Below are 16,232 nucleotides of genomic sequence, written 5' to 3' on the forward strand. Positions count from 1 at the left end.
CACACACACACACACACACACACACACACACACACACACACACACACACGAAGCAAAATCCAAACAAAAAATCCTGCTTGCTTAAGGAACTGCTGATGTTTTGGTTCACCTAGTTTCCACCTTTTTTCTTCTACTGCTCAAAGGATAAAAATTCTATTCTCATATGGTGGAGGGGTAGACACAGACCCAAGAAGAACCTTTGTAATGGAGAACTTTGGTGGAAATAGTTGTGGTAAATGAATGTCCACAGGAGTTAGAGTACCATTTGTATTTATGTGAGAATATCTAAAAGAAAAGCTTATGTGAAGATATTCTTTTTTCCTCCAAACTTACCAGCAGCTTCTAACATGTAGGAGGGCTACGAGCCATGGTTTCTGATTATCCAGTAATAAATTTTCCTTTAGGCAAGCCGTGGAATCAAATCATTTTCCAGCCTCCTATCTGTATTAGATAGATGTTAATCAAAGCAATGTTTGTCAAAATTCTTGTTAAAAATACAGATGATGGATGCCCACTCAAGATATATCAAATGAGAAATTCTAGAAAAGAAAGTTATCGGGGCTGTGAAAATCTGCATTTTTAACCAGCTTTCCAGTTGATTTTTATCCTAAACACTTGACCACTAATGCCAGCAGACTGCAAACTTAGCATCCTATGAGAACTATCCAGAGAGCTGTGGTGAGAACCGGTGGTGCCAAGAGCCTTTACTCTAGAGATTTTCATTTAGTAGGTCAGGCAGAGGCCTGGGGATCAAGCAGTTTGAAATCTCCCCCAGTAAATCCAATGTGCTTCTAGGGTTAAGAATCATTGCACTAGAGGCTATGTATGCTAATAAACCAGCAAGCCTAAAATGTGAGAGGGAAGTACCTACAGCGAGGCACAGAGACAGCATCGCAGTCGCTTATTGCTCATACACATTTCTTTTTTTTTTAACTTTTTTAAAAAGTTTTTATTAATTACACTTTATTCAGTTTGTATCCACCCATAAGCCCCTCCCTCCCCCCTCCCTATCCCACCCTCCCTCCCCTTTCTGCATGCATGCCCCTCCCCAAGTCCACTGATAGGGGAGGTTCTCCTCTCCTTTCTGATCTTAGTCTATCAGTTCTCATCAAAAGTGGCTGCATTGTCCTCTGCTATGGCCTGGTAAGGCTGCTCCCCCCTCAGGGGGAAGTGATCAACGAGCAGGCCAATCAGATTATGTCAGAGGCAGTCCCTCTTCCCATTACTATGTAACCCACTTGGACACTGAACTGCCATGGGCTACACCTGTGCAGGGGTTCCAGGTTATCTCCACGAATAGTCCTTGGTTGGAGTATGAGTCTCTGGGAAGTTCCCTGTGTTCAAATTATCTTGTTCTGTTGCTCTGCTTGTGGAGTTCCCGTCCCCTCCAGCTCTTACTATTTCCCACTTCTTACATAAAATTCCATTCACTCTGTCCATCAGTTGGCCATCAGGCTCAGCATCTGCTTTGACAGTCTATACTGCAGAAGCTTTCAGAGGCCCTCTGTGGCAGGTTTCAAGGTTGTTTCCTGTTTTCTTCTTCTGGCTTTCAGAGGCCCTCTGTAGCAGGTTCCTAGGTTGTTTCCTGTTTTCTTCTTCTTCTGATGTCTATCCTCTTTGCTTTTCAGGATGGGGATTGAACATTTTAGTTAGGGTACTCTCTCTTGCTTAGTTTCTTTAGATGCACAGATTTTAGTGGGTTTGTCCTATGTTGTATGTCTATATGAGTGAGTATATACCATGTGTGTCTTTTTGCTTCTGAGAAAACTCACTCAGGATGATCCTTTCCAGGTCCCACCATTTACCTGCAAATTTCATGATTTCCTTATTTTTCATTGCTGAGTAATACTCCATTGTATAGATGTACCACAGTTTCTGCATCCATTCTTCAGTTGAGGGGCATCTGGGTTGTTTCCAGCTTCTGGCTATTACAAATAAAGCTGCTACAAACATGGTTGAGCAAATGTCCTTTTTGTGTACTTGAGCCTCTTTTGGATATATGCCTAGGGGAGTGGTATGGCTGGATCTTGAGGAAGCGCTATTTCTAGTTGTCTGAGAAAGCGCCAGATTGATTTCCAGAGTGGTTGTACAAGTTTACATTCCCACCATCAGTGGAGAAGGTTTCCCCTTTCTCCACAATCTCTCCAGCATGTGTTGTCACTTGAGTTTTTGATCTTGGCCATTCTCATGGGTGTAAGGTGAAATCTCAGGGTTGTTTTGATTTGCATTTCCCTAATGGCTAATGAGGTTGAGCATTTCTTTAAGTGCTTCTCTGTCATTTGATATTCCTCTATTGAGAATTCTCTGTTTAGCTCTGTTCCCCATTTTTTAAGTGGATTACTTGGTTTGCTGCTTTTCAGCTTGTTTAGTTCTTTATATATACTGGATATGAGTCCTCTGTCAGATAAAGGGTTGGTGAAGGTTCTTTCCCAATCTGTAGGCAGTCGCTTTGTTTTGATGACGGTGTCCTTTGCTTTACAGAAGTTTTTCAGTTTCATGAGGTCCCATTTAATGATTGTTGCTCTTAGAGCCTGTGCTGTTGGTGTTCTGTTCAGGAAGTTTTCTCCTGTACCAATGAGTTCTAGGGTATTCCCTACTTTTTTTCTAGACGATTTAATGTGTCTGGTTTTATGTTGAGGTCTTTGATCTACTTGGACTTCAGTTTTGTGCAGGGTGATAAGTATGGATCTATTTTCATTTTTCTACATGTAGACATCCAATTGGACCAGCACCATTTGTTGAAGATGCTATCTTTTTTCCATTGTATGGTTTTGGTGTCTTTGTCAAAGATCAGGTGTCCATAAGTGTGTGGGTTTATTTCTGGGTCTTCTGTTTGGTTCCATTGATCCACCATTCTGTTTCTATGCCAGTACCATGCAGTTTTTAAAACTGTTGCTCTATAGTACAACTTAAGATCAGGGATGGAGATACCTCCAGAAGATCTTTTATTGTAGAGGATTGTTTTAGCAATTCTGGGGTTCTTGTTATTCCATATGAAGTTGAGAATTTTTCTTTCCAGGTCTGTAAAGAATTGTGATGGGAATTGCATTGAATCTGTAGATTGCTTTTGGTAAGATGGCCATTTTTACTATGTTAATCCTGCCAAGCCATGAGCATAGGAGATCTTTCCATCTTCTGATATCTTCTTCTAATTCTTTCTTCAGAGACTTGAAATTTTTTCATACAAGTCTTTGACTTCCTTGGTTAGGGTTACTCCGAGGTACTTTATGTCATTTGTAGCTATTGTGAAGGGTGTTGTTTCAGTAATTTCTTTCTCAGCCCTTTTTTCTTTTGTATACAGGAGGGCTAGTGATTTTTTTTAGTTAATTTTGTATCTGGCCACTTTGCTGAAGGTGTTTATCAGCTGTAGGACTTCCCTGGTAGAGGTTTTGGGGTCACTCAGGTATACTATCATATCATCTGCAAATAGTGATAATTTGACTTCTTCCTTTCCAATTTGTATCCCCTTGATCTCCTTCAACTGTCTTATTGCTCTAGCAAGGACTTCCAGCACTATGTTGAAGAGATATGGAGAGCTTGGGCAGCCTTGTCTTGTCCCTGATTTCAGTGGGATTGCTTTAAGTTTCTCTCCTTTCAGTTTGATGTTGGCTATAGGCTTGCTGTATATCGCCTTTACTATGTTTAGATATGTGCCTTGTATCCCTGATTTCTCCAATACTTTAAACATGAATGGATGTTGGATTTTGTCAAATGCTTTTTCAGCATCTAGGGAGATTATCATATGGTTTTTTTCTTTCAGTTTGTTAATATGCTGGATCACATTGGTGGATTTCTGTATATTGAACCACCCCTGCATACCTGGGATGAAGCCTACTTGGTCATGGTGGATGATATCTTTGATGTGTTCCTGTATTCGGTTTGCGAGTATTTTGCTGAGTATTTTTGCATCAATGTTCATAAGGGAGATTGGCCTGAAGTTCTCTTTTGTCATTGGATCTTCGTGAGGTTTAGGTACCAAGGTGACTACGGCTTCATAGAATGAGTTTTGTAATGTTCCTTCTGTTTCTATTTTGTGGAATAGTTTGAAAAGAATTGAAGTTAGCTCTTTTTTGAATGTCTGGTAGAATTCTGCACTGAAACCATCAGGTCCTGGGCTTTTTTTGGATGGGAGACTTTCGATGACTGCTTCTATTTCCTTGGGGGATATAGGACTATTTAACTGATTTACCTGGTCCTGATTTGGTAAGTGGAATCGATCAAGAAAATTGTCCATTTCATTTAGATTTTCAAATTTTGTTGTGTATAGACTTTTGAAGTAAGTCCTAATTATTGTTTGGATTTCCTCAGTGTCTGTAGTTATGTCCCCCTTTTCATTTCTAATTTTGTTGATTTGGATGGTGTCTCTGCCTTTTAGTTAGCATGGCTAAAGGTTTGTCTATCCTGTTGATCTTCTCAAAGAACTAGCTCTTGGTTTCATTGATTCTTTGAATTGTTTTATTTGTTTCTAATTGATTGATTTCAGCCCTGAGTTTGATTATTTCCAGCCATCTGCTCCTTTTTGGTGTGTCTGCTTCTTCTTTTTCTAGGGTTTTTAAGTAAGCCATTAAGTTCCTTGAATGCGCTGTCTCGAATTTCTTCTTGAAGGCACTTAGTGCTATGAACTTTCCTCTTAGCACTGCCTTCATTGTGTCCCACAAGTTTAGGTATGTTGTGTCTTCATTTTCATTGAGTTCTAGGAAGACTTTACTTTATTTATTTATTTCTTCCCTGACCCAGCTGTCATTTAGTAGCAAGTTGTTCAGTTTCCATGTGTGTGTAGGCTTTTTGCTATTTCTGTTGTTATTGAGGTCCAGCTTTATTCCATGGTGATCAGACAGGATACAAGGGATTATTTCAATCTTCTTGTATCTGTTAAGGCTTGCTTTCTGACCAACTATGTGGTCTATTTTGGAGAAGGTTCCATGAGGTGCTGAGAAGAAGGTAAATTCTTTTGTGTTTGGGTGTAAGGTTCTGTAAATGTCTGTGAGGTCCATTTGATTCATGACCTCTGTTAGAGATATTGTTTTTTTTGTTTATTTTCTGTTTTGTTGACCTGTCTTTTGTTGAGAGTGGGATGTTGAAGTCTCCCACTCTTAGTGTGTGGGGATCTATGTGTGGTTTAAGTTTTTTCAATGTTTTTTTCACATTGTGGGTGAAATGTGGGTGCCCTTGTATTTGGGGCATAGATGTTCAGGATTGTGATGTCTTCTTGGTGGAATTTTCCCTTGATGAGTATGAAATGTTCTTCCCCATCTCTTTTGATTAATTTTGGTTGAAAGTCTATTTTATCAGATATTAGAGTGGCTACTCCTGCTTGCTTCTTGCATCCAGTTGCTTGGAAAGCTGTCTTCCATCCCTTTACCCTCAGGTAATATCTATCTTTGTGACTTAGGTGTGTTTCTTGTATACAACAGATTGCTGGGTTTTGTTTACGCATCCATTCTGTTAGTCTGTGTCTTTTTATTGGAGAATTAAGTCCATTGATGTTGAGAGAGATTAATAACCAGTGGCTGTTAGATCCTTTGAATTTGATGTTGGCTGTGGTCATACGGTTGTGTGTCTGATTGCTTTTTGTTTTACTGAAGTGAGGTTATTTATTTCCTGTATTTTCTTGAATGTAGCTAGTTTTCTTGGGTTGTATTTTCCCTTCTAGTGTCTTCTGTAATGCTGGATTTGTTTGTAAGTATCCTTGAAATTTGTTTTTGTCGTTGAATATCTTGTTTTCTCCGTCTATGAGGACTGAGAGTTTTGCTCGGTATAGTAGCCTGGGCTGACATCTGTGTTCTCTTAGGGTCTGCATGATATCTGTCCAGGCCCTTCTGGCTTTCATAGTCTATGTTGAGAAGTCAGGTGTGATTCTAATGGGTTTGCCATTATATGTTACTTGGCCTTTTTCTCTTGCAGCTTTTAGTATTTTTTCTTTGTTCTGTACACTTACGGTTTTGATTATTATGTGGCGGGAGGATTTTCTTTTCTGGTCATATTTATTGGGTGTTATGTAGGCCTCTTGTATTCTTATTGGCCTCTCTTTTAAGTTGGGGAAATTTTCTTCAATGATTTTGTTGAAAATATTTTCTGGGCCCTGGTGCAGAGAATTTTCTTTTTCCTCTATTCCTATTATTCTTAGCTTTTGTCTTTTTATGTTGTCTTGAATTTATTGGACGGTCTGTGTCAGGAATTTTTTAGATTTAACATTTTCTTTGACAGATACATCTATTTCTTCCATTGTATCTTCCACACCTGAGATTCTTTCTTCATTTCTTGTAGCCTATTGGTTATGCTAACCTCTGTAGTTCCTGCTTTCTTCCTTAAGTTCTTTCTCTCCACAATTTCTTCCTTTTGTGTTTTTTTTTTTAATTTTTCTAATTCTATCTTCAGGTCTTGAGCCATTTTGTTGGTTTCCTTCATCTGTCTGACTGTATTTTCATGTTTTTCCATCAATTCCTTCAGCTGTTTGTTTGAACAATCCTCTATTTCTTTTATTTCATTCAGTGATTTAAGCATTTCCTCTCTAAAGGCCACAAACTGTTTGGCTGCAGCTTCCTCTACTTCTTTTCATATTTTATTTGTTTCCTCTGTTATCTTCTTCATGAGTATAGATGTTAGGTCATCTTCTTGGATTTCAATTATGCTGGGGTGTCTAGGGCTATTTGCCGCTGGATAACTGGGTTCTGGAGATTCCATATTGCTCTGGCTTTTGTTGGTTGAACTTTTATGCTGTCTTCTACCCATTAAACTATCTTAGGTGTTTGAAGTTAGTTTCTGGTTGTTCCTGGACTCCTGTGGTGGAGAGAATCCCTTTGGTAGGAAGATGGTTTTTCCTAAAGGAAGCCTTCTCAGCTTTTTGGGTATAGTCACTGGATGGCCGGTGTTTTTCAGGAATTGCTATAGCTCACCTCAGGCATAGAGACCTGGGTGGTAACTGTGGTCCTGATTAGTCGAGAAGGCTCTCCTCTCACCGGGAGAAGTACTGGAGACAGTTGCCCTCCTTCTGGGTTTCTTGCTGTAAATTTAGTGATCAGCTGCTGTAACCTGTGTGTCCCATGGTTTGGTGGTTTTGTTAGGGATAACTGGTTGCCCCTTGGAGCAGTATCTGGGGGTTGATCTCAGGGTTCCCGGTCTTTTGTTGGTCTGAGGTTGGGGCTCTGTGCCCCAGAACCCAAGAGGTAATCTGTGGCGGGTGAGTACTGCTCTCCTGGTAACAGCAGGCTATCTGGGGCACAGCATTTCTCTGGGTTAGGCCAGTCTGTGGGACCTTTTCCGGGGATATACTGGGTTGCCTAAGTCCCTTTGCTTTGTTCCTTGTTCCTTGTGAGGGTTTCTCCAGACAGTGACTCTAAGATTCTGGTGTCTTGGGGCACACAGTTCTGTCTGTAAGGAGTAGTTGGTACAAAGCAGGCCTCTGGGCTGGCGGAGTGTGCACCCACCTGCTAGTCTGTGGGAGCTGGGTTCCCAATAACTCTGTGCTCCCTGCTTGGGCCTGGATCCGTGATGGATGGGCGTACTCGCCTGTTTGCGATCTGCGGTCTGTGAGATTAGGTGACCCAAGCAGCATGGTTTCTTCCTTCCCTGTGGGGCCCTCTCCAGACAGGGATTTCCAATCTCTGTTGCACTGGGGCAAGCAACTCGTCTGTACTGGTGAGCTGGGCGCGCAGCTCTCTGCGCGGCGGGACCTCAGTTGTGATGGCGGCGGGTACCCGCGGTCAGCGAGACCTTCCAGGGAAAGACTGGGTGACCCGTGATCAGACTCGCAACTTTCCTTCCCCGTGGGGTTTTCTTGCAACTGGGACTCCCAATCTCTGGCACCCTCGTGCCCACCGATCAGCTTGGGAAAGTGACCGGGACATGCAGGCATGCGGCTCTGGCCCGAGACCCAGTGCCCGTGTTACCCGGGATCTCTTCTGGGTTCTGGCTGGGCAGCCCGAGAGTGGACCCGACTGATTCCCTCGCTGTGGGAGCCTCCCCTCACCTGGGAAACACAACACGATTGCTGTAGTTTTAGGGCCCAGAGTTCAGTCTCCTGGTGGCTGCACAGAGAGTGCTGTCCTGCTTCTCAGACACAGTGCTCTCCCGGCGCCGCCATCTTAGCTCCTTCCGGTCATACACATTTCTGATGTGCAGATTATTAAGCAAATGAGGTAATCATAGGACAATGGGAAATTCTGTAACTCTAAGGTGATCTGATCTTTACTGGCACAAAGCATCATTTGGCAATGTAAAGATGTTTTATGTAACTGCAAAGACTCACCATAATCAGAGATAAGACTGATCTGTAGCCATGCAGACTTTCTGTAAATTAATTTATACTTTTCATGTACTTCCACATGAAGTCAGACTGTTTATTTGAAGTATTGGTGAAATTATTCTGAAGTTTACCTAGCAAGAGAAGACTGCTCAGATGTTTAAAAATGTTTTGAAAAATACACATTTGTAACTTCTACTATTTATAAAAATACACAAAGATTTAAAACCCAGAGGATTATCTTTCAAGAAGAAAAAGTTGTCAAAGATAGAACAGAAAAACAAATGAAAAGTTAAAAAAGAAATTTGTAGTATCAATAGGATACATTTAAATTCATAGTATTTTAGGTTCTTGGAAAAATTAATTGTTTGAGTATTAAAATCAAGACAATTGATTTATCTTTAGAAAATGTAACACTGTTATATTTCTGCATCATATAGCAAAATTAATTCTACTTTAATTAAACTCAGTTAAATACTCCCTTGTCAATCAACATAAAATGTTGAGTTCTTTAGTATGAAATATGTATAAATTCGTATGCATTATTAAAGAAATATAAATAACAAAGATATTTATTAAAATGTTATAGTTTTATTTAAGTAGTGTATAAAGCAAAAAAAAAGTACAGAAAAGATGAAACAAATTGACTTCTTTTCCATTCCATTATTGCCATAATAGTTTTTGAAGAGCACTTTGGAATTACATGTTAAGGGTCTTAAGAATATGTGTCATGAACTCAGTGGCTGAGTTCACCTCCCCCTAAGGGAGGGAGGCAGCCTTGCCAGGCCACAGAGGAAGACAATGCAGACAGTGCTGATGAGACCTGATAGGCTAGGGTCAGCTGGAAGGGGAGGAGGACCTCCCCATCAGTGGACTAGGGGTGGGGCATGGGAGGAGAAGAGGGAAGGAAGGCGAGATTGGGAAGGGGCTGAGGGAGGGCGGTACACCTGGGATACAAAGTGAATAGACTGAAATAAAAAAAGAAAGAATATGAGTTCCTGGGCTGGTGACCTGGCTCAGGGGCAGATCTCAAGGGCCTGAGTTCAATCTCTGAGACTCACATGGTAGGTAGAAGGAGAGGATCAAGTCTTGAAAGTTATCCTCTGACCTTCATCTGTGCATGACACACATGCACACACATACACACACGAAACTTTTAAAAATGAATGTGTATTTTTGAGCCAGACATGGTTACACACACTGGTAGTACCAGCTATTGGGATACAGAGGCAGGGGGATTAGAAGCTCAAGGTTATTTGGGGCTACCTACTGAGTTAGATGATAGCCTGTGCTTCAAGAAACCCCAACACAAATAAACATTCAAACAAGCAAATAAAATAGCAATATGTCAAAAAGTGTCCTGAGGTTTTGATACCTAACTGTATTCCCAGAACTTTTCTTCAAGACAACAGCAGAGATTTGTATGATGTTTAGTAGGCTGGAGTGTTCAGCACAGCATTATTTTTATAGTGGAAACGTGAAACAACGTTGATACCCATAACAGGGAAATGCTTATTATAAGTGTCAGTTTAGTCCCATAATGCAATTTTGTAAAACTTTAACAAACTATTCTTTTCATAGAAAAACAATTTAGGGCAAGTGTCTCCTGTAAGTAACAAATGGAAAAGACCCCTAAAGTAATTTGCAGATTCAATTTTGAGAAGATATTTAAGCTTATCCCACATTCCCTGCTAGAACAAGTCTGGACTTTTCTTTAAACTATGCATATGTGCATGTGAAGGACAGATATCCATGAAATGTGTTCTCTATTGTTCTCCATCCTATTTTTAACTTTTAAAAAGTTATTCACTTTACATCCCAATTGTACCCTCTTCCTCCTCTCCTCCCACTATGACCTTCTCTTTTCTCTCTCTCTTTCTCTCCCTCATCCTTTTCCTCTCTCTGTCTCTGCTTCTCTCTCTCTCTCTTATAGCCCCCCTCCTCAGAAAATGGTAGCCCCTCCTTCACCAACCCACCCTTGGCACATCAAGTCGCATCAGGACTGAGCACATCCTTTTCTACTGATGCCCGGCAAAGCAGCTCTGCCAGAGGGAAGTGACCTAAAAGCAAGCAACAGAGTTTATATCAAAAACAGCTCCTGCTCCCCTTACTAGAGAACCCATATGAGGACTAAGCTGCCCACCAGCTACATGTGTGTAGAGGGCCTAGGTCTACTCCAGGCATGGTCCTTGATTGTTGCTTCAGTCTCTGAATGCACCCATGGCCCTGGTTAGTTGACTCTGTTGGTCTTGTGGAGCTGCTGTCCCCTTTGGGTCCTTCTATTCTTCCCACCACTTTCCCACAAGGCTTTCCATGCTCTACTGATGTTTGCCTGTGACTCAGCATCTGTTTCAATTCTTGTTGGGGGGAGCCTCTCAGAAGACAACTACGTTAGATTCATGTCTGCAAATATAGCAGAGTATCATTAACAGTGTCAGGGGTTGGCTTTCTCCCATGCCGTGGGTCTCAGGTTAGGCCAGGCAATGGTTGAACATTCCCTCAATCTCTGCTCTTTCTTCCTACACATATTGTAGTCTGGGTCAATTTTGGGAAAAAGTTTTTGTGGGTGGGTTGATGTTCCCCTCCCTCCACTAGAAGTCTTGTCTGGCTAGAAGGTGGCCTCTTGAATCTCCATAACCTCTGCTACTGGGATTCTTAGCTATAGTCACCTCTATATCCTCTTAGGAACCTACCCTGTATGACTTCAGCTTGTCTCAGTGATGCCCCCACTTTCACTTTCTATTCTCTCTCCAAACCTTCTGACCTCCTGCCCATATTCTCTCCACATCTAATCCCCACCCTCATTTATTTTATTTATATATTTATTTATTACAGTTTATTCACTTTGTATCCCCACTGCAGCCCCTTCCCTTGTCTCCTCACAGTCCCACCCACTCTCCCTCTCCCCCCTATACCTTTTCCCTAGTCTCTTGATAGGGGAGATCCTCCTCCCCTTCTATCTGACACTAGCTTATTAGGTCTCATCAAGGCTGGCTGCATCATCTTCCTCTGTGGCCTGGCAAGGGGGAGGTGATCAAAAAGCCAGCCACTGAGTTCATGTCAGAGACAGCCCTTGCTTCCCTTACTAGGGAATCCACATGGAAACTGAGTAGCTAATTGGCTTCCTTTTAACAGGAGGTCTAGGTCCTCTCCATGCATGGTCCTTAGTTGAGTATCAGTCTCTGCAGGACCCCTGGGCCCAGATATTTTGGCTCTGTTTTTCTCCTTGTGGAGTTCCTGTCTCCTTCAGGTCTTTCTATCTCCCTCTTCTTCCATAAGGATTCCGGCACTCTGCCTAAAAGTTTGGCTATGAGTCTCAGTATCTCCTTCGATACCCTGGTGGGTAGAGTCTTTCAGAGGTCCTCTGTGGAAGGCTCCTGCCATGTTTGTAGCAGCTCTATTCATAATAGCCAGAATCTGGAAACAACCTATATGTCCCTCAATGGAGGAATGGATATAGACATTGTGGTACATTTACCCAATGGAATACTACTCAGCAATTAAAAACAAGGAAATCATGAAATTTGCAGACAAACCAAGGGAACTAGAAAAGATCATCCTGAGTAAGGTATCCCAGAAACAGAAAAATACAAATGATATAAACTCACTTATAAGTGGATATTAGCCATATAATATAGAATAAATGTACTAAAATCTATAGCCCTAAAGAAGCTAAACAGCAAGGAGGACCATAGAGAAGATGCTTAATCCTCATTCAGAAGGGCAAAAAGGATAAACATTGGAAGTAGAGAAGACAGGAGCCATGTGTGTCTTTCTGGGTCTGGGTTACCTCATTCAGGATATTTTCTAGTTCTATCCATTTGCCTACAAATCTTATGATCTCCGTGTTTTTAATAGCTGAGCAGTATTGCATTGTGTAAATGTACCACATTTTCTTTATCCATCTTTGGTTGAGGGACATATGTATTGTTTCCAGTTTCTGGCTATTATGAATAAAGCTGCTATGAACATAGTTGAGCAAATGTCCTTGTTGTATGGTGGAACATATTTTGAATATATGCCTAGGAGTCCTATAACTTGAGGTAGAGCTATTCTCAATTTTCTGAGAAAATGCCAGTCCGTCCTGTTTTTTGAGACAGCTTGTCTCACCGAACCCGGAGATCACCCATCGGCTAAAGCTCTTTTCCTTTATTATCTCCAGTGCTGGGGTTATAGAGGCACACTATCATGTGTAGTTTTTATGTGAATGCTGGAGATCCAAACTCAGGTCTTTACATTTGTGTGACAGGTACTTACAGGCTAAGCCATCTTCCCAGGCCCAAGGCTGGATGATTTTATTGAGTTATCATGTTGGAAAGTAAAACAATGTTGCCTCATTATAAGGTCTTGTTCATCTGGGAGTTCTTCTATCCAGCCAGACTTTCAATGGCCCTTTATAATGTATACCTTTATATATTTTTTCTCCTATTGAAAGTGAGAGAGAGCAGTCTTGGTGAGTTCAGAAGCTATTTAGTCCCTGGGGTACATATTTTCTTCCTTTTTCTTTTTGTCCTTTGATCTCATGTTACAAGCGTGCCTTGTACCCTCCTTTATTATATTACAGTGATAAGAGGAAAAAAAAAACCTCCAGATTTGGGTTTGGGAAATAAAGAAGGTAGACAGTTTTGTTGGCTAAAAAGTTTTCCTGGCATGAGAATTCTTTCCTCTTGCTTATCGGAGTCATAGATCAAGGCTTGAGACCAAATAACAGCTAAAAGCATTATTATCTGCTACAATTTCTCCTCTCTGGGTACCAACTGTACCTGGAGACCTTTCACATCACAGTGCTCTGAGACAGGGTAGGTGGAATTTAAGTATTGATCCCACAGTGTCTTAATCTCAGCAGAACTTTTTTCCTTGTCATCCCTCTCTATCCCTGTAGGGGATTTTTTTTAATGGGCAATGGTTAGGCCATACACAGAAATAGAACTCCAATTCGTGATCCAAGGAGTGAGAATAAGAAAACAATCCCTAACATCTATAGCAATCAGATCCTAAAATTCAGGACATAATCAATAACCATTTCTGGTTTTGAAGCAACTGGAGAAGGCCAAATTTCACATTTCTACTAGATAGTCCACTTCTGGCTTCTCCCGGACTGACAATATCCAATGGAGACACACAAGAGCCTCCATTTTCTTTTTTACTTGAAAATGTTTATTTTTCCCTACATGCTTTTAAGAGCCTGTGAAAAGAAAGTTATATGGCTTAGTTCCTTTATTAACTGATATTTGTTTATCCTCATTTGAATGGTTTCCATTTCCTCGCATACTCTGTGTATGTTTCTTTAGATATGAGTATATACAGAGAAGTATATGCCACAAAAGGAGAACTAGTAAACCCTCAACTCCACTGTGTGTGCATGCACTGTGTGCGTTCTGTTTCTATGGATAACCGAATACTAAACCACATGAAAACGTGATTTTCACATGGTATCTATACATTCTGTACACAAGAGGAAATTCTATGTAACTCAAAGGATTTAAGACTTTTATTGGCTAACAGAAGATCCGTTAAATGAAGGAATGGGAGTTAGCTCCTTAAGATAAGAGATGCTATTGAGTGTGGAACTTTTTAGATAGCACAATAGTCTTTTTTAAATTTTAATTTATTTATGTATTTATTTATTACAATTTACTCACTTTGTATCCCCACTGCAGTCCCTCCCTCGTCTCCTCCCAGTCCCACTCACCCTCCCTCTTCTTCCCTAGTCCCCTGATAGGGGAGGACCTCCTCCTGTTCTATCTGACCTGAGCCTATCAGGTCTCATCAGGGCTGGGTGCATCACCTTCCTCTGTCAAGAAACAGTTACCTTGTGTCCCACTGCTACCTCTTTGATTTTATGCTCCATTTTTTTCCTTTTCTGTATACTATGGTCTAAGTAAGAAAACTAAATTTACCATTGTGCTACTAAATCTAAACTATTGAATATATTTAATGATACTATTACCCAACACCTATTACATCCAGATATGATCAAGTTGAAAATGTAAATAAAAATGTATGTGTTCTGAAGAAAATCATATTTATCACTCATATCCCTAATTATATTTAAATTTGCAAACTTCTATATCACTAGCTTCAGGCAAATAGCACAAGTTCATGTATCTGGCTATGCTGATGCAGAAATGGAGGAATTAAGTTGACTTTGAACACAATCAATGGTTAAGTAAAGCTTAATAAAGTAATGTCTAAAAGTAAAGAGAGAGATGCTATTAACAGATACTAGGGAAGGGAGTGAGAGATAAAGAAGACAAAGAATGAAATGCGATGGTTCTCTTCAGAATAGGTTGAATTTGAAAGAACAGTGGGGTCACCAAACAGCTCATTTAATGCCCTCAGAAGTGTTCTTGGAAAGGGAAAAACATCAGTAGGCTATAAAAATCTTATGAATTATAGAGAGGTTTGTTTTATGAAACAATTCCCTCCAGCTTGGAAACAACAGTTTTCTTAAGGAATGCCAGCAAATTTTAATCAAAAACAATTGTAGTTTATTTTGCCCAATAATTGTGGTCTGCAGCAGCCCACACTACTGGGAATGATGTGGAGGTGAAGTAAGCAGTCTTTTCTATATTGCTAATATTTTGCCACCGAAAGCAAGATATAATTGTTATGCAAAACTCTCCCAATTGCCAGTCTACCCTGAACTCAGCAGGTGACCCCTTCACTCTGCAACTCTCTTGCTTGCGCATCATCAACTTCAATAGTGTACAGAGGGACTGCTCAAAAAATGTTGACTGTCAAATGCATCAACATGAACCAGGGTTAGAAAAACAGGATTAATGCAGCCTGCTTAATGAGTCTTCTCTGCTGAGTGACTCCTTGGCAAGAAGGCAAGCGTCCAAGAGACTCAAGAATGTAACTGGAGCAGCAAGAACAGGTCCACTGGTGGCGGCTCTCTCTGAGCTGTCTGATGCCCTGCCTTGCACGGCAGTCCCTGCACACTGAATCGTTAACCTTTGTCACCGAATAGGGTTCAGCCCTTCAGAAGTGTCTTGATTATGAAAAATCTGCCAGCACTAATGGGGAACCTCTGACCCAGATGCCAGCCCAGCCTTCCAGCTCCTCAGCTGCTGTGAGTTTGATTGAAAAACGGGTCTCTGGTGTCAGGAACAAAGTAACTGGGAATTGGGCCACCTGTAATAGTTACACTTTTATGCAGACCATGAAGATTTTTCTCTTCTTTTTCTTTTGCTGTCAAAGGACTGATTTCTTATATTGTCTGAACACAAAACATACAAATCACCATTGTCAACCGCCTTTTAACCATCTATTTCAGTTAGGGGCCCACTGCATAGCAATTCCTGCTAGCTGCATGAGCCTTTCGGAGGAGGGAGTCATGCATATACATGTGCACACACATATTGACTTCAGGTTTTACATGTCATATGCATATTGCTTGGTGTCAGATAAGAGGCTGGCAGTGTGGACTTGAGCAGCATGGAAAGCTTTGCGGACATGGGGGAAAAGGCCTGAAAGGTGAATAGAATAAACCGAGAGGATAAATAAAGTGAGGATTTTTTTGAAGCAGAGGAAAGACGCCTGGCCTATGGTTTAAGATGGAATGCCCACTGGCGATAACCTTTGAGGCTCTCTCTGCATTCCTAGGACTGTGGGTTCCCCAAAGGCACATGAGTGTGAACATATGAACTCCAGAGGTTGATGTTGCTTTTGGAGGTTGTAAGGCTTTGGGACATGAGATCTAGCTGGCAAAGTAGGAGCGGCCTTTGTGGATTCTAATCCAGACCTGCTTTTTGTCCTGTTCTTTGCTTTGCATTTCATGATGATGTGAGCAAGGTATATTCTAATGTCCTAGCTCCCTAGAGAAAGTCATGAAAGCTGCTTTCCCTTCCCTGCCACAATGAAGTGGCATTCCTGAAACAGTGAGCCAAAATAAGTCTTTCCCTACATAGGTTGTTTCTTTTTATTTTATTTTATTTTATTTTATTTTATTTTATTTTATTTTATTTTATTTTATTTTATTTTATTT

This window comes from Psammomys obesus, unplaced genomic scaffold (genome assembly GCF_907164565.1).
Source record: "Psammomys obesus unplaced genomic scaffold, mPsaObe1.curated_primary_1811, whole genome shotgun sequence".
In the NCBI taxonomy this organism is placed as follows: Eukaryota; Metazoa; Chordata; class Mammalia; order Rodentia; family Muridae; genus Psammomys; species Psammomys obesus.